At 43.6% G+C, this 19,488-nt stretch overlaps 1 long non-coding RNA gene across 1 annotated transcript in view; it reads left to right on the top strand.

Annotated features, from left to right (window-relative positions):
• Positions 1–2,634: 2,634 nt before the first annotated feature.
• LOC306656556 overlaps positions 2,635–19,488 on the top strand; it is a 31,692-nt gene continuing 14,838 nt past the window's right edge. Inside the window, exon 1 of the long non-coding RNA XR_013762564.1 lies at positions 2,635–3,371. This is a non-coding gene — a long non-coding RNA (uncharacterized lncRNA). The remainder of the gene's footprint in view (positions 3,372–19,488) is intronic.

The following is a 19,488-nucleotide window of genomic DNA, read 5'->3' as shown; positions in this document are numbered from 1 at the left end:
CTCTGCTTCCTGAGAATGGGAGCTGCTTCCCTCTGCCATGATGTTCTGCCTCACCTTGGGCCCCGAGGAATGGAGCTGGCCATCTATGGACTAAGACCTCGAAACTGTGAGCCCCCAAATAAACTCTTCCTCCTCTGTAGTTGTGCTGGTTGGGTCATTTAGCCATAGCAGCAAAAAAACTGACTAAAATACCATTTGGGTTTTGTTGTTGTTGTTGTTGTTTAACAGCTAAACACACTCACTATCAACCATTGCATATTCTATATGTACACACATAACTTTACCCATAAATAAGGTACACATATAACTTTACCCATAAATAATGTAAAAGTAAACTACCTCCTGTCTTTCTCCACTTAGTCACAAGATGGAGGCTTGGAATGATCCAAAGTTGTTGATCTGTTAAGAAGATTTCATCAAACTGCATCAATTATAAGACACTACAGTCCAAAATCAAATTGCGTCAGAGAGATGTAGTTGGAAGACAAAATAAGAGAGAGACAGAAAGAGAGAGAGAGATAGAGAGAATGAACAGAGGCTGCACCACTAAGAGCAAATTAAATGTTGCAGGGAGGCGGGGCGAGGAAACCAGGCAGTGAGAGGGGTGACAGGTTAGCTTCCTGTCTCAGCTGTCTTTTGTAGACTCTTAAGTTCTATTATTGTGAGATTCATATGCTGGGGCCCAGCTGTTCTAGAAAGAAATGGGAAAGCCAAAGAACAAAAGTCAAGATTAATGAAAAGCTGATTTTACTGAAAGACTCCGAAACAGATTAAAGCAGTACATTTATTTTAAAATTTGCATACCTTTCTAATGAACCAGGAAGTCAAATGGTAACCTATAGAATATTTTGGAGAGAGCCAAATTCTAAGAAGGGAATTATTTAGGGTATATTAAGGATACATTAAAGCTTTTGAAGGGATTATTTGTTTTCATAAAGATTATTCAGTGATAAAAATTCCTGCTTACATTTCTTTCACTATGTAAAAAGAAAACTCTGATAAAAGTAGGGAAGATAAAATTCCAGGTAAAAATGTCATTACCGCTATTATGAGATGATCAAATTATAACTTGAAATAATCCTACTAATAAAAAACCAATCTTTGGTTATTAATTTAATAAGGATACACCATTAATTTTATTAATGCCATTATATCAATAGCCCCATTGTTGATTAATAATTGATATGAACAACTGAATAAATTATTCAGTTTCCCAACTAATGTTCAAGCTTCACTGTAACCAGAAATCCTAAAATCTCTAGTAGAAGTGTCAAAATGATCCAAACCTAGAAGACATGTGGGAAAGACATGAATGATTCACAGTGTTTTTTGATGTCTCAAAACAAGGAGTCAGATGTAGATAGCAGGAAAGTGGACTTCCTGATCCAATCAAGACAGATTAGAGGAACTGCTTTTGAAAAAACAAAACAACAAAACCATTCTCTCAACTCCAGTATATTCCAGCAGCATAAATAAAGTGTTGTACGTGGTGTCAGGAGGAAGATACTTCCTTGTTGAATTCAACCTTCCACCTGTGCGGCCTTGCCTGTAGAGTCCACAGCCTGAACACCTGCACATGGAGCTTTGATCCACTATCCACAGCCGAAAACCTGCTACTCATCCTTGATTTCTTCTAGTGTTTCCTTCATTCACTATTCTACCTCTCGATGGCTACTCCATAGTTCCCAAACTGCACTTAGGAGTAACAGTGTTTGTCTCCCAGCAAAGAGCTCAATAAACATGTGTAGAACAAATAACCTGATGCAGTATGGTCTATGGTTGATCTCTTCCTCCGAAGAGTGCTCTGCCAAGAAAAGAGATGGACAGAAAATCTCATCCTTTAGACTATTCAGGTGCTGCCTCCTCCAGGAAGCCTTTCACCAACCAGAAAGGTACACAACCTTCCTCTGACCTTCTGAAGCACCCTCTGCCTTACTTTACAGAAAACTTCCAATTTTGTCTGTAACAATTGATTAACTTGTCTGGATCCTCCACTCAGATTTTACACCTGGATCCCCAGGATCGAGAGCAAAGTGCAAAGACAGTGAATGCTGCTGAATAAATGAATGAATGATACAGGGATCTAGTGCAATAACAGGTACACACCTATTCTGTGGAGCCAGATGAAGGAGCAGCCGATTCTGCTATGGGGTGAGTGACACAGAGAAAGCCCCCTTTCGAATTGTTCTTGAAAATGAGTTGGAGGGCCGCAGGTGGTAGACCAAGTGCTTAGTACGTGCAAGGCCCTGGGTCACCCCAGTCCTGAAAAGAAAAACAAAAATAAAAAAGGTGAGTTGGAGTTCCACTAGTGATTAAGGCAAGGAAGGGCATTCTAAGCTGAAGGAACAGCATGAGCAAAAGCTTGTTGCCAGTAAAGCACAAGAAATACAACATACAGCAGCAGCCAAGCAAGAACAGCTTTGAGTGGGAGGAGATGGGACAGACGTGGCCAGAACCGTTGTCTTAAATAGGTTTTAAAGGACCTGAAAGTGACGCCACGGGGTTTGAAGATTTTGTATTAGGAAGTCACAGAAGGAGTAATAATATGACCAGATCTCTTAAAGGAAAACAAAACAAAAAAATAAATAAATAAATTTTTTTTTTTTTTTTTTGGTTTCCTGATTTCAGTAAGAGTCATGGATCTAACTTTCTCCATTTTCATACATCTTGATCCATGATGAAAATAAGAAAAACAAAGGCCAGCTGAAGCAATTCTTTCCTTGCCTGGTCTGCACAGGCTATTTTCTTTCTCGCCCTTGTTTTCTGGCAAGTGGCTTGTGCAGTTGTGCATCACACAGCTGGGAAAACAGGAGTCTGTTTGGCTTCAGAGCAATGTGGGTGAGCGCTGGTCTGGGCACTGTGTCAGCTCCTTCCTGAAAGTCTGGGTCAAGGAAGTCCACAGCACGACCTTGTTTACTTGATTTTGCTTTCAGTGTCGAGAACACTGGTTCTGATGACTACAAAGGTGTATGTGGTCGCTGTTGGCTCACAACCCTGTAATTCCTTTGAAAAGATGATCTGATTGGGACAACTGTGACCTTATTTTAATACTTCAGTTCCTTTTGAAACAGCCAGATGAAAAGTGATGCGTTATTTTCCCAGGGGCTTTTGTTCCTGGCTAACCATAACAGTGTGTTGGATCTCTGGGAGGGATTCTGCAGGACTGGCTTTGCTGGGCTGGCAGATTTGGAGGGGAAGACGATGAGTGACCAGTCTGAAGCAACTCCTCTAGCCCAGACACGTGAAGTTACAGTTAATCAGCAAGAGTTTACTGTCTGCTCAGTGCCAAGCCCTGTACTAGACACTGGGATACCAAGAGGAAGAAGGCAGTTTCCATCAGAGTCTGGTAACTGGCTGAAAACTCATCAAAGGTAAAAGCCAACTCTTAACTTGCTTTAAATTGCTTAGCACGGTGTCTAACTCCAGGTGGAACCACAAATACCCAATGTCTAAGTAAACTGGTATATTTCAGTTTTGCACAGTGAATATTCAGTAAGCTACCATGAACTGACATGTTAGTAAAAAAGGAGAGGAAGATGGAGTCCTACCCTCAAACTACCCACTAATAGAAATTAAAACACTGCTCTGCTTGTATCAGTTGGAGCCCTCAAGGAGTCCCTGAGCCCCTAAGGAACTTCTTGCCAATAAATCCTTCCCCTGGAACCCCCCATATCTCCCTACTCAAGGGATAATAGCTGGCCCCAAAGAGAGATCCCAGAACACTCCTCCGGCACTATGCCCATTCTGGTTGATCAATACTTTTGCCTTTTTAGCTGGTAATAATTTAGTATCATCTGTGCAGGTAGTGATAGAGGCACAAGCATTCATGTATGGTGGACAGAGGAGGGAATAACTTCTCCAGGATCTGAGAAGGTGCATAGTTAAATTTGAAAGGGGTGCAACCTACAGCAGAACCCAACACAGCCCCAACACCATCTCCTCACGGCCTCCGCCCCCCCTCTAGCATGAGCACATGCATACACCTGATCAAGGAATCATGTGGTCCAGAGACAAGGGGCACCTGGGAGCTACTTCATGTTAATAATTATGGATTCCAGAGGCAGAAAATAATTTTGAAATGGTATCATAAAATATTTTAATTTTGAAAGTTAATTTCATTGTTTTTGTTTCTTCCTATGAAGGACCAACCCTATCCACAAGCATAGTTTCGTAGTCATCTTATTTCAAATAATCTTGTGGTCGGCTGAGTCACTAGACTTGCTCGTGAGCAGCAATGGCCCAGAGAGCCCTCCCGAACCAGTTTACAAATCTTGAGGGCTAATCCTCCTCACAGGGAGAGAGCAGGGCTTTTGTTTTCTTTCCATTCCTGGCAAAGATGAAGCTTAGCACCTAGAAATATTATGGGACATTCTGAAAAACAGGAAGGGAGGAAGGAGGAGGGAGAGAGGAAGAAAAGAAAGAAGGAGTTCTTTCTAAATGTCTCCTTAGATGTTCAAAATTTTACAGATTTGTAAAATCCTAAAGCTAGAAGGGCCAATTTCCCACTTGTAAATGCATCAGACATCACCTGAACCGTTCTCAGTAGGAACCACAATTAATCATGGAAATGTGTCAGCTCCTCTTGGCTCAGATTTTATGAGCAAAAACAATGAAACAAATTACACTTGTCAGTGTTATATAGGTAATTGAATTTGACTTCTTAAAATTCAGGTGGTGGGCTGCTGAGAACATGCTAGTTCCTTTACTAACTCCTTTCACTCAAAATAGGATTTCATAATTTTTTTTTTTTTTAATTACTGGCATGAGACTGGTTTCTGGTCGTTTTTCAGCTTTCTCTTCCTTCACCTCTTGCTTCGCACACAAAATACAGAGAGCTCTGTTCCCAAGCAGACACCACTGTCCCCTGGTTAGGCATTCCTCATACTGTTCCCTCTCCACAGAATGACCTTTTCTTAGTTTTCCCTGGAGTGTGGTCTCTAGGAGTCTCTTCATCTCTGCTCCTCCTCTGGACATAGCCCTTCCTCTGTGCTCCTCTTTCCCACTCAGCACACCCATCTCTGTGCTTACCACCTTCTCTTGGAAGTTCGGTCTTGGCCTGCGTACCTCTCTTCCCGTATCCCCTCACTGATACATCACTCAGCTTTCACGTTCTTACGGCCTCACATACTACCTGAAAGAGCAGGTACTTGTACCAAACATCTATTGCTGTGTAACACATTGCATCACTAGCTGTAATCTCACGGTTTCTATGGGTTCAGAATCAGGTCCAGGTACAGTTTGGTGGGTGATCATGACTCAGGGTCTCTCACAAGGCTGCTGACCAAGGTGTTCATCAGGCTGCATCTCAAGGATCGACTGTGGTAGGAGCAGCTTCCACAGCTCCTATGGCTGCAGGGCTGGCCTCAGAAAATCTGCTTCCAATCTCAATCACGTCACATGGCTGTGGGCAGGCTTTAGGCCCTTGCTGGCTATTGAATGAAGACATTATTTTCTTGTGACATGAGCTTCTCCATACTGTTACTCGAACATGGCAGCTGGATTTCCCCAGGATGAGGAGGAGGGGGGGAGAGAGAGAGAGAGAGAGAAGAGAGAGGTAGAAGTCACAGTCATTTTGTAACCTAACCTCAGAAGTGACATTCCAACACTTTTGCTGTATTCTGTTATTAAAAGTGAGTCACCAGGTCCAGCACACACACAAGGGGAGAGGGTTGCTCAAGACTGTGACTACCAGGAGGTGGGATCCCTGGGCCAACTGAGAGGCTGCCCACCATAGTGCCCATTAAATGCTGTGAAAAACTGGATTCATCCTTCTAGTTGGAATGAGTCTTTCCTCCCCCAAATTCTATGGCATCTAAACTCCTGTTAAAGAACACAGCACAGTGTGGCTTTAACTGAGTGGATGTGAACAAAAATGGGAGGACTTTAAGCAATTGAGTAAAAACAGTGCCAAACATATGGCTTGAACACAGTAAAAAACTGTTTTGTTTTGTTTTGTTTTCTGGTGGGGGGCTGTACCAGGGATTGAACTCAGTGGCACTTGACCACTGAGCCACATTCCCAGTCCTATTTTGTATTTTATTTAGAGACAGGGTCTCACTGAGTTGCTTAGCACCTTGCTGTTACTGAGGCTGGCTTTGACTTTGCAATCTTCCTGTCTCAGCCTCTTGAGCCACTGGGATTACAGGGATGAGTAAATAACTGTTGAGTGGGTGAATAGGTGAAAGACAAGGTGTCAGACACTAGCACATGTCCATTATATCTCTTCTTCAGAAATACTCCAACACCTAGGCATAGGCAATGCCTTCCTTACTAGGATTCCTAAAACTCAGGAGATAATGTCAAGGATTAACAAATGGGGTGGGCATCAAATTGAAAAACTTCTACACAGCCAAGGAAACAAGAATGTGAAGAGAGAACCTATCATGGGAGAAAATCTTTGCTAGCTCTTCTCTCAACAGAAGGTTAATATCCAGAATTATAAAGAACTCAAAAAATTTACCACCAAATAACCCAATCAATAAAGGGACAAATGAACTAAATAGATGCTTCTCAAAAGGAGAAATACAAATGGCAAGAAATACAAATACAAAAAAACCACCAACATCATTAGCAACTAGGGAAATGAAAATAAAACTGTGCTGAGATTTTGCTCTACTTAGAATGGCAGCCACAGAGAATGCAAATAATTATAACTTCTGGAGTGGATGTGGGGAAAAGGAACACTTTTACATTGTGATAGAACTGTAAATCTGCACAACCACTATGTAAATCAGTATGGAGTTTCCAGAAAAGACTAGGAATGGCACCACCAAACAAACCCAGCTATACAACTCCTTGATATTTATCCTAAAGAATTGAAGTCAGCATACTATAGTATACATACATTCCTGCCCTAGGTGTTCATCAATGGATGAATAATGAAGAAAATGTGGTATATATACACAATGGAGTTTCATTCTGTTGTAAAAAAGAAAGAGATTGTGTCATTTGCAGGAAAATGAAGGGAACATGAGACTATTATATTAAGCAAACAAGTCAAACTCAGAAAGTTAAAGATTGTATGTTTTCTCTCATTATGTGGAAGCTAGAGAGAAAAAAAGAGGAAAAATATAGGGGGAATCTTATGAAAAGAAAAGGGAGACCAGAATGGGGGAGAAGGAAAGAAGAGATAGTAGGGAATAAAATTGATGAAATTATATTGTTTTATTTTGTGCATGTATGAATGTGTAACAAAGAATTCCACTATTATGTATAATTGTAACACACCGGTACAAAAATGTTTTAAAATATTTCTTCTTCAATAATAGAGTTGTTTATTTCTAGCTGGGCACACAGGTACTTCCCTAAAGATGACATTTTCCAATATCTCTTGCGATTAGAGGAAGCCATGTTTCCAATTTTTGGTTAATGGGATGCAAGCTGAACCTTGGACAAACGTTTCTCCTTTCCCCTTGACTGGAATGCAGAGATTGGTGAATGTTCTGAGTAGGAAGGCACATGAGTTTGGCAGGACCACCCCATCAGACTGCCTGCCTTTGGACTAGTGCATGAAGCAACTAAATTTCTCTTATGAAAAGCCCTTGTGCTTTAGAGTCTTATTGTTAGAGCAGCATAGAGTGTTTCCTGTTTGATAAAGAATTATAAAACAAATATAAAAGACAGCTCCCGCTCCTCCTCCCACTAGCCCAGAGCTGACCCATGCTCTAAACATGCTATAGGAGCTAAAGAAATATTTGCTAGATTCAGTCGTGCCTGTGGGCCCATTGGGCTTTGTTGGTGGATGAGAAAGGATAATTTAAGTCACCTTTCTCCTTGGACAGGCAAGTGCATACTTCTTCAGTCAATTCCTATAAAATCCAGTCTCCGAGGCTCCCCAGGGAAGCAGCCCATAGCAAGACAGAGAGGCCTTCACTCTCTAAGGTTGGAGACAGAAAGCCACTAAGGAGAGGTGTATGTTAATGGACTATTCAGGGAAATCTGTTCAGGTTGAGATTTTCTCATGCATTTTTATTTTCCCCAGAATGAAGAGTTCTCAGCATAGCTCTTACACAGAGACAGGCCAGCAGCTCCTCTAAATTCCTATGAGCATCAAGGGCAGCAGACATCAGTGTCCTTGTTCCCCACTCTCTGCTCTTGGGAAGCCTGCCGGTGCTCTGATTCTGGAGAAACAGGCCTTTTGCCTTAATCTGGAACTGGAGGGGATCCATGGCCTAAAAGCTGGATGTTTTTGTTTTATTCTGTTCTTTTACAGCATGCGGATGGAAGGCTCCAACCAACACCATCCTCAAATGCCAAAATAAAATATTCACCCAGCCCAGTTGTCTCTGCTGAGCTGGCTCAGGGAGATGACCAAGCCTTGTTAAAATACAGGAAGGGGAAAGGAAGGAAGAGGGATAAGGTTTTCTTGCCTGGATTGAAAAATCTGCTAAGATGATAGATCTATGCCAAGTATAGAGTTGTTTGAAGATTTTTTTCCCCTCAAGGGAAAGCAAGTTAAAAAAAAAAAAAAAAGTACCAAAGGGAAAGAAGAGGTAAGGAACTCCAGGTTCAAAGTCCACAGGTGCAGTTATCTTGGAAGGTGGGGACATTTTGAAGCACGTGTTTTTGTGCGTCCACAGTGTTTGGTAGTAAAGAGGACAGGAGTGCCTGTTTCCAAAATGATTCCTAGTCTAAAAAAAAATAATATTTTAATGCAGCTGATGCTGGAGAAGAGAGAAAAAAAATATGACGTGAAGGCGTGTTGAGATTTTACCAGGTGTTTATTGGTGAACAGGGGAGAGTGTTTCAGTTGGGAAAGGCAGGAGTCACAATCTGGGGGTCTGAGTATAAGTGATGTTGCTGGAATTCTCAGTGCCCCAGGGAAGAAGAGTCACAGGACACTCCAGTTAGGTATTTGATAAGAAAGAGTGGATACGGCTTCAGTTGAAAATATGAAGAAAATACTGCCAAGGAATTGGGAGGGAATAAGAAGAGTTAATACAGCAAAGAAGAGAGACAGCTTCTGTTCTGTGGAATCCAGCAGTACTAGCAGCATAGGGTTTAGCAGAAGGGCTATACAATTTGGTGGCTAAAGTCACAAGCTCTTGAGCCAGCCACAGTGTTAATGTCCTAGGGGGCCATAACAAAGTACCGCAAATTGGGTGGCTGGAACATCAGAAATTCATTGTCTCACAGTTCCAGAGGCTTGAAGTCAGAAATCAAAGTGTTGGCAGGACGTGGACCCCTCTGAAGTCTGGGAGGGAGAATCTGTTGCGTGCCGCTCTTCCAGCTTCTGTGGTTTGCTGGCATCTTTGGCATTCCTTGGCTTGTAGGTGCATCACCCGGATCTCTGCTTTCATCTTCATGTGGTGTTCTCCCTGCATGCATGCCTGTCTCCATGTTCAAATTTTCCCTTTTCATAAGGACACAGTTATATTGCATTAGGGCCCACCCTAATGACCTCATCTTACTTTATTGTCTGCAAAGATCCTTTTTCCAAATAAGGTCACATTCAGAAGATATCAGGGTTAGGACTTTAGTGTATTTGGGAGGTGGTGGTGAGGGAGACACAATTCAATTCATAACAGCCTTGTAGGTTTGAGTCCCAACTCTGCCATTTACTGACTGTGTGGTCTTGGGGAAATTACTGGCTGTGTGGTCTTGCACAAACTGCTGAATGTCTCCTAACCCCAGTAACCTGCCTAAAATGGGACAAAGAATCCTCTTGATGCAAGGATTAGCACAAAGTAAGTGCCTAATAAACACCAGTGCTTACCACTATGTGCACAGAGGATGATCTGTAGAAGCCAAGGCTGCCATCACTTCTAATTCAGAAATAGGCAGAAATTTTGCTCCTTTCTTTACTTCCAGGCCCACCCCCGTACTTAGTATGGTGCCTAGAATCTTCTGGGTTCATTAAATATTTTCTGCAGTTTATGATTTTATAACTAGACTTAATGTTTACTTGGGCCACTATACCCCCAGGGTGACAGAAACTAAGAGCTGTCAATTTGGGGTTTCTTTCTTCCTTTGCCTAGGATTGTGGTAAATTTCAGAGAACTATGTTGTACCAGGACTCAGAGCATGGGAGCTAGTTCTTATTTCATGGATCTGTCCAGGCTTCTAGTGAGACCTCCACAGACTTCATTCCTGTCCCAATGTCCCTCAGGCCCAGAGGGTTCTTTACCACCTCCCTATCTCACCAGGACACAGGATCCTTCTGTACCCTCTGTACCCAGGATGGAACATGGCTCTCTCTCTCTCTCTCTGTCTCTCTCTCTGTCTCTCTCTCTCTCTGTCTCCCTCCCTCTCTGAACTTCATGCCTATAGTCACTCCCTCCTGCTGTCTCCTGCTTCCTTCAAGCTCTATGTGGGAAGGAGGTACAGCACCCCTGCCCCTGGGCTCCCTAAAGCTTTTTGAGCAGCTGCAGCCACGAGAATCCTGTTCTAAGACCATCTTGCCCCTACTTTTATTAACTTTCCTTACTACCTCCCCAAACCCAGTTGGATTGCTGGGATGTTTCTCAGTCTTTACTGTATTTCCCTAGACATTTTAGGGATATCCCAATCCTCTCAGTTGCCCTGTGGACTCAGTTTTGGAAAGAAAAGCCCAGAAGGCATCTGCAGGCTCTTCACACCTCTTCCCCAACACCTCCCTCCCCTGAGGCCCGGGACCAGACCAGTCTGTTGCCTCAGGGGGAAATACCAGGAAAGGGAGAAAATAAGTTAATATTTAAAAAGCATTATCCCAGTTTGTTTGGGTGAATAAATACTGAATAAATGGCACTGGCCCAGGGCACTTAGGGGAATCCTGAGACAGCCTCATGGAAAACCTTTCTCCTGGGGTCCAAGGAACACTTGTATTCCCAATAGGAGGACCCAGAGCACACACACACATACACCCTGACCCAGAGTCAGAGCTAGGTTGTGGCCTGCATGATATGCACGTGCTCCCGGCCTGCCCACCCCAGAGGGAACTGCTGGTCTCTTCCTCCGCCTCCCAAGCAAGGTGGCAGTTCCAGAGTACTTATCCACACCACCTGGTCTGAGTACAGTTAATGTTCTACGTGTCTGACCTCCTCACTACTGAAACCAGTTCTTACTTACCCTATGCAGCAAAACGAAAGCTTGGTTACCACCCACGACCTTGGCTGGACTGGGCTGGTCTCTCTGAGCCTCATTTTCTTCAGAGGTAAAACTGGAGTAAGAACACCGCCAACCCCCAACACTTGAGGGCTGGCATGAGATTAAGTAGTGAGACCTAAACAGAGCCCCAGCCTGGAGTCAGTGGCTGGGGACTGTGGTCAGTGAGCTGTGGCAGTGACCAGGCTCCTCTTCACCTCACCTGTGCAGAGCCGGGCACGGGTGGCCATGCTAACAAGGTTGCTGTTGCAGAAGGGACCCAGCCTGGGGACTTCCTCAACAGAAGGACCATCACTAAGACTCATATCCGAAGCCATCCCAGTTCAGATTAGCGCTGACCCATGGACTAACCAAGCACCTATGGAACATCAGCTGCAGGGCCGGCATTTTCACACCTGGAAAGGGGATCCAGAGGTGGCTGTTGGAGGCAGACATGGACAGAGGAACAACAGTTGGGTTCCTCGTGGGCTCAGGGAGGGACACCATTGGTTTCCTTGTGGTCATTTGTGTACTCATACCACCATCATAGTCACTTTTTTTTTTGCAAAAAGGGATTTAAGGAAGCTTAGAAAAATATGGACTTCTACTCAAGAGGTCATCTGTGAGAGCAGCACTGAAGACTCACTAGGTGACGGGAGGACAGAGATAGCTCAGGCTCAGGGGACAGCACATCTCGGGCCCCTTGCGTGGACACCCCAGTCCCAGATGCTGCTCTTCCCAGGACAGAAGCAGAGCACTTGTTCTCAGACATTCCCATGTCTCAGTCCCTCACCTCTATCAGGTTTCTGTTCAAATTTTCTTCCTCCACAAGGCCTTCCCTACCCACCACTGAGACTCAGTTCACTAGAGCCAATTGTCAAATTTTCAGGAAATCTGTGGTCCACTTAATAAACAAAGCCATTAATAAAAAATTATGTAAACTTATAACTAAATTGGAAGCCAAGATTAAAAATACCCAAAACTCATAGTTTCCCTATTACTTTACATTTTACTATTATCTATACTCAAGGTTATTATATCCATTGTCTGTCTGGTAACAAGACTGTATAATGCTGTGCACTTCTTCCTAATTTCACTTTTAATGATGTCTGATTCATAGTTTGCCATCTGCCATGTTTTTCTCCTACAAAACCGGTTGTTAAACATTTACCTGCACCCCAAAACTAACCACTTCCCACCTCCAGTTCTATTTCAATTTATTTTTTCAGTAGAACATATTGTTTTCTAATTTGTTACATAGGTTTTTTTTTTTTTTTTAACTTTGAAAAATGATTAATTTATTTTCAAAGTGCACTTTACACACTGGAAAAAAAAAATCATATCATAAAATATATAATTAAGTTTCACACAGTCTTTTTAGTATCCTTATTTCCTGTCCTACTGCATCAGCATCTAAGCCCCACGATGGCAAGGATTTTTTTCTGTGATGTCCTTCATGTATCCTCAGCATCCATAAGAGTGTGTAAAACAGATAAATCTTAACTGTATGAATGTTGGCAGTGAACATAGGGCCTCTCTGTGGGATAAACTGGTGGGGTTGGGTGGGCTCTTGCCCTCACCCAGTGGTGTCTTTCCAGACTCATGAACTGACCCCGCTTGGTCACTCTCTCTCCACCTCCCTCCATCCCTGTAGTCCCCTGGATGCACAAAGTTAGGGAGATCTGGCGTAAATCCCTGGAGAACCCCAGCCTGTAGGATTCCTGTTGACTCTACCACTTTTGTCTCTGCCAATAAGTACTCAGCAGACGAATCTGAATGTCACTAAGACATTGTTGCTCAGAGCGTGTGTCTCTTTAAGGCAGTGGTTCCAAATGGCCTTGAACCAGCAGCACCTGGAATGAGTTAGAAACCTAAGTTCTCAGGCTCCACCCTAGACAAACCAAATCAGGAATCCTGGTGTTTCTGAGGTTCCAATGCACATTAGTTTGAGAACTGACTTAAGCCCTAGAATCCCTCTAAAGCAGTTGTTCTCAGTTGGGGCTACTTTGTCCCCCAGCAGGTATTTGGCAGTAGCTGGATGCATTACTGGTTGTTACAGCTGAGCAGGTGCCACCAGCATTAGTGAGTAGAGACCAGAGCTGCTGCTGAGGCTCCTTTAATGCACAGAGCATGCACACAAAGAAGAAATATCTGGCACAAATGTCAAGGGCTAAGGTGCTAAGGTGGAGAAACCCTGCTTCCCTACAACCCCACCTCCATTCTCCTCTAGAACATTTGCCTAGCAGTCAATAATAATCAAATGCTCATCTGACTGTCAGCTGTGAGGAAGGCATGAGACCGGGACCTGTTTTGTGATCATTTCCATACACAGAGATACTTTAGCTGAACTTCACAGTACAGTATGTTAAGCATCATGATTGGGGAAATAGCAAGATGTCCCCATGCTAAACTTGAAGCATCAGGGAGATTGCTCCCTCTGTGCAAAGACTCGAGGCAGATTTGGAATGGAGCAGGCAGGCTGGGGAGGGGACAGCTTTCACACCGGAGCACTTTTATGTTTCTCATGGTGCTAAGTGTTCTACTAAAAAGTTCTCATCTGATCCCTGCAGCACCTTCTGGTTGACAGTAGCATTATCTCTATTTTATTGGAAAAATACAGTCAACCTTTGTTTGAGAAGCTGAACTGTGCGTCTCCCCATCCATATGCTGAATTCCTAACGCCTGGTATCTTAAAATGTAATGTATTTGGAGGTATCGTCTTTAAAGAGGCAATTAAGTTAAATGAGGCCTTCAGGGTGGGCTCTAATCCAATATAACTAATGTGTTTATAAGAAAAGGAAGAGACACAGAGGACGCACATGTGCACAGAAAAGGTCATGTGAGGACACAGTGAGAGAAGGGAGGTCATCAGCAAACCAGGGAGAGAGGCCTCAGGGGAAAGCAAGCCTGTTGGATACCTGGATCCTGACTTCTGGCCTCCAGAACAGGGAGGAATTAAGCTGCCTAGTCAGCAGTCCTTTTTTATGGTACCCTAGCAAACTAACACACCTTGTTTCCTCACTGCGGACGTTGTTTGGATGGCGTGAAAACTGAAGGGATGTTCACCGTGTTCTGTTAACTGTGTTCTCTGCTGTTGAATTAAAAAGAGTGAGAGGTCTGGGGTTTTGTCCTCTCCCACACTGACATGCACATCTCAAGAGGATCCTCAGGACCCTCCATTTCCTCTGCCTCTGGGGCATCTGCAGAACCAAAGGTGCTGGGAGACAATTTCTTTTCTGGCTTTTGTAAGAGCCAGTTTATTAAGGAGATGGTCATAGGTCCTGGAGGGTAGGAGAGAGCCCTCCAAGGGAGACATGAATTGTCTGAGGAAAAGAGGTGATGGAAGTTTGAGAGTGCTACCAAGCAGGATCCAAGCATTGCTTTCTCCAAGCACTGCAGAGTGGCCAGGGACACCTACCTGGCAAGGCTGAATCCTCCTGCAGTAGAGCACCGGCCCTGAAGCCTGTGGACTGGCAGTGTGGATCCACAACTGCAGTGACAGCTGAGGAGTTTTTCTCTGCCTATGGATCCTACAAATGCTACTGCTTCTGGAGGCATGGGAAAAATACAGTTAGCATCTTTCAAGGCTGAGATCAACTCTTGCCTCAGATGGAAGGTCCACCTTAGACTGGGATGAGTTGAAGGTTGAGAAGAAAGCAACGCGATATGTTTGTATGCCCGAATTTGTGCAATAAGATTCAAACCAACTTCACTATATTTTAAAAATTGGGATACGGAAAGGCGGGGCAGAAGCCAATCCAAGGCAAAACTGAAAACGCTTCTTTCAGCAAGAGAGGCGAGCCAGGAGAGAAGGAGAAATAAACTAGCCAGTGTTTTTCCTCTGGCTCTGCCACTGTCTCCTGGCTCTGTTTTGTCTCCTGACTAGGACTAATTATGCTTGTCATCTGCATCGGAGGATGGGGCTAAGATTAACAAGCTAATGTGGGGAAAAGCTTTTGGAGCTCAGTAGATGAAAGAGGAACTAATTAGCAAGGCCAGCGATGACTGCAGGCGGGCAGGCAGGCGGGCAGGCGGGGCAGACTCTGCGCCTTGTACTTAGCAAAGGGCTAGTTAGAGCTCCTGGGAGGGGCTGCTGCAAATTCCACCCAGGCCTTCAGCACGGGAGAAGAATCTCCCACATTTTCCTCCAGCCCTAGAATTCTGTGATACTTTATGAGTGGGGTGGGGGGAGGGGGACGCACACACCTCCGTAAGCTGATTGAGCGAAGGGCAAGGTGTAATGCACAGAGATCAAGCAAGTAGGACTATAGGGATGGCACAGGGGACCTAGGTCCAAATCCTCACTCCACCATTTCCAGATTCTTTATTTGCCCAAAGGCGGTAATGCTTGTAGGGCTTAGATTTGTTTATTGGGCACTTATACCCAAATAAATGGATACTTTGATTAATGTTAATCAATATTAGTACTGCCAGGCACATAATAAGTGCTTGGAATATTGGTTGGACTGAACCCTTTTGCTTCATGCACACCTATTGCACTTTTTACTATGGCCAAGGAAGATGGCTCTGTGCACCTGAGTGTAAAAGCTGAGCCACACAGACACAGTTCTGCCCTCACAGGCTGGTGTGTGAATCAGGGGAGGAGTCTCCATAAACTTAAATCCTCCCTTGATGCCTTGTTTCTCTTGAAAGGTAGCACTTTTTAAAGTGTTTAAAAAAAAAAAAAGCCCAAACCTCACTCTGAGAATCACAGGAGAGTATTAGTTCAAAGGACCCCAAACTAGCCAAGGAGGAGTTGAGAATTTCAAAGTATAAATGCAGGCCAGGCGCAGTGGCACATGCCTGTAATCCCAGTGACTTGGGAGGCTAAGGCAGGAGGCTCTTGAATTCAAAAATGGCCTCAGTAACTTAATGGGACCCTATCTCAAAATAAAAAATAAAAAGGGCTAGGGGAAGTAGCTCAGCAGTAAAGCACCCTTGAGTTCAAGCTCTAGCTCCACCAACAACAAAGTATAAATGCTGAAGCAAGACTTCTGACCTTTCCTTTTCAGTTTCAGAGGTAGAGCCAAAGGGGCTGTTTTGCCTTTTATATAAATGAAAACCTGATAGAAGTGAAAATAGGGAAAATCTGTCTGTTCCCAGAGACTGAAAGACTGGTTCTCACGGGGCACTTCTCACCTCTGCCACTGAGCCCAGGTTAGTGTAAACACTCGGTTAACCTCTGTCTCCCCCACTGGGTCATTAGCTGCAGGAGAGCAGGGACTCTGATCTGGGCTTCTGATGGACGCTCCCAGGCCAGGTGCTGCCCTTTACCCTGGACACTCTGAGGCCCCGTGTTCCCTGAGGTTCTGTGCGTGCAGGGGACCCCGCTGGGGTCCCTTCACACATTATCCCACACATTGTTACAGCAAACACTCAAGGTGGGAGCTCTTACCAAGCATTTTTTTCTGCAAAAGACTATGAGGCAAAGCAAAGTTTGTCACGTGACTTCACTCCACTCAATCCTATAGCCAGTGAGTGGCGGAATCATCCCAGTAGCTCAGAGCACAGGAGGGCTCTGGCGCTCACCCATTCCATCACACTTCCTTGATGGACACTTGTAGACACCATAGGCAGAGCAAGGACTGGCTGGAGACATGGCACAGAAGGGGTTGGGTGAAGGAGGGGCCACATTCTGGGGCTGCTCAGCTCCAGAGATGCCTCAGGAGGGGGGCAGAGTGTGCAGGCTGCTCTCTTCAGATCAACGGGGTGGTCTTGGGCAAGTTACCGCCCATTTCTAAGCTGAAGTTCCCTCTTCTGTAAAATGATGACTAAAAATCAATAAACCATAAAACCAAAACCAAAATGAGATACCCACCTCACTCCTGATTGAATGGCTATTATAAAAAAATGACTAGTATTGGTGAGGATGGGGAGGAGCTGGGATCCCTGTGCACTATTACTGGGGAGGTAAAATGATGCAGCCACTATGGAAAACAGTGTAGTGGACCTTTGAGACAGTAAAAAAATAGATTACTGTATGATCCAGCAATTGCACTTCTGCATATACACTCAAAAGAATTGAAGGCAGGATGTCAAAGAGATATTTGTACACCCATGTTCATAGAAGCATCAAACCAAAAGGTAGAAAAGCAGCCTAAGTGTTTGTCCAATGGTTGAATGGATAAACCATAGATGGTATATACACACAGTGGAATAGTATTGAGCCTTATAAAGGAAGGAAATTCTGATATATGCTACATTATGGATGCATCTTGCAGACATTAAGCTAATATACCTTTTTGCAAAAGGACAAATATTACGTGATTCCACTTACATGAGGGACCTAGAGTAGTTGGATTCATAGAGAAAAAAAACAGAATGGTGATTGCCAGGGGCCGTTGGAATTGGAGAAACAGGGAATTGTTTAACAGGCACAGAGTTTCAGTTTTGCAAGATGCAATGAGTTTTGGAGATGGATGATCGTGACCGTGAATATACTTGCACTTTATCATCAGCTGGTTCACAATGAACTGTACACTTTAAAATGGTTAAGATGGTAAACTTTATGTTAAGAGTATTTTACTACAATTTAAAAAATAATCTAGTAAAAAACCAATAAACTAGTCTACATCTGAGAAGTGTTGTGTCAAATGAAATAGCCTGGCACATAAAATTGAGAGTTAAAGGGTTTAATGACTCAAATATCCTAAGCTCTCCCTCAAGAACTTTCATTTTAAAAAAGGGTTTCTGCACCTTCGCCCCCCCCCCCCCCCCCGCCAAAAGTGAGGAGCACTGTAAGACTTTATCCACTGTGGCAGGCCACACAGGAAGGTTTATTGTTGGGGTTTGCGTTGTTTTAAAGGCAGGGAGGACTTTGGGTGCAATTGCTGACTTCAAAGCAGACACTTGTCACCACCCACAGTCCCAGGGAGTGTTTGGAACTAGCCTCCAGGCAGGGTAGGGCAAGAGCAGAGCCTGATGGGTGAGGCTCCATTTGTATGCTTCTGTCAAACACTGGTGCCTGTTTGCTACCAGCTGCCTGATCTTCTAGTGCTGCCAAGAAAAGGCTCAGGAATGCTCACCCAGCCTGAAATTCCAGGCCTCCATCCTGGTCAGTGCCCAGCACAGTGATCTGCACTAACTGGCACTCTGCAGAGCAGAAACAAGAGCTTCCATTTATGGCAACTTAGTATTTTGCATATATTATCTCATTTAATCCTCACATGGGGTGACTATTACGTTTTTTGGATGCTAAAACTGAAGTTCGAAGAGTTAAAGTCATTTGCTGAAACTAGTGAGTGGAAGAAATTAGATTTGAACTTAGTCTTTATCCAAGGCTGCTATCCATTTCATTATGATACGCTGGAAATAAATGAGTGAAGAATGAATGAATGAATGAATGAATGAATGAATGAATGAATGAAAAGTGTGAATGTTATTTCTAAATGCCTTTCACCTGACAATTTCAAAGCAATTTTTTTTTTCAAGAATTCTGCAGGTATTTATTGGTTATCTGCTCTCCAGGCACCATAGAGAGCTGATCACAGTTGTCCCTGTTTTTAGGGGCAACAAATTGGGGAGACAGTATATGGTAACTAGTAATAGTTAACATTTACTGACAAAGCTAGGCTTGCTTTTACAGGGGCTATTTTATTTAATCCATATAGAAAAGAGCCTGTGATGTACTAATATCATCTCCATTTTGCAAATGAGGCTACCAAGGTTTAGATGTGCTAAAAACTAATCTATGGAATTTCCAACTCTGCTACCAGGTGTGTTGTCCTTGGACATACCCGCTTGTCAGTGGCTTGACAAAATGAGCATGGAAAATGAGTTTGTTTGTAGCAATTTGAAGACAATTTTTTGTCTGTTGAATAAAGTTTTTAAAGTGGGTCTTGTATTTTATGTTTGTTTTCTTTTATTTCACTCTCTATGAGTAATTCCCTTTATTTTACTTTACAAAGGTACTGATCTGAAATAGGATAAAGCAATTATTCCTTTGCCATGTACAGTTCCAGAAGCAATGAAATAGCTAGCAATGGCAGATCTGGGATTTGACTGGGACAAAGCCTATGCTTTTCCTCAGGGTTAAAAGATGGCTGCTGTACCCCAGGCTCTGCATCTGCATTCCAAGGAGAAAGGTGAGGGATTAAAGGCACATGCTAGTTGAGTCCCATTGGTCTCCTTGCTCTTCCGTGCCACTAAACTTATTCCTACTTCACAACCTTTGTTCTTGATCGTCTGTGTTCTCCAGATACCATAAGGTTTGCTGCAGAACTTCACTTCAATCTTCATTTGAGAGTCTTCTACTCAGACACACAGTTTCTGGCCACACTACTGAAAAGATAACCATTGTCCTTTCACTTGCCAACTCTGTGCTGTCTAACCTAAGTAGCCACTGGTCACTTGTGCCTACAGAGCACTTGAAATGTGGTTAGTCCAAGCTAAGATCAGTTGTAAACATGGGAACAGTGGATTTCAAAC

The sequence above is a fragment of the Sciurus vulgaris genome, assembly GCF_902686455.1.
Source record: "Sciurus vulgaris genome assembly, chromosome: 1".
In the NCBI taxonomy this organism is placed as follows: domain Eukaryota; kingdom Metazoa; phylum Chordata; class Mammalia; order Rodentia; family Sciuridae; genus Sciurus; species Sciurus vulgaris.
The sequence above is the reverse complement of the archived record's forward strand: the minus strand, read 5'-3'. Positions and strand labels throughout refer to the sequence as shown.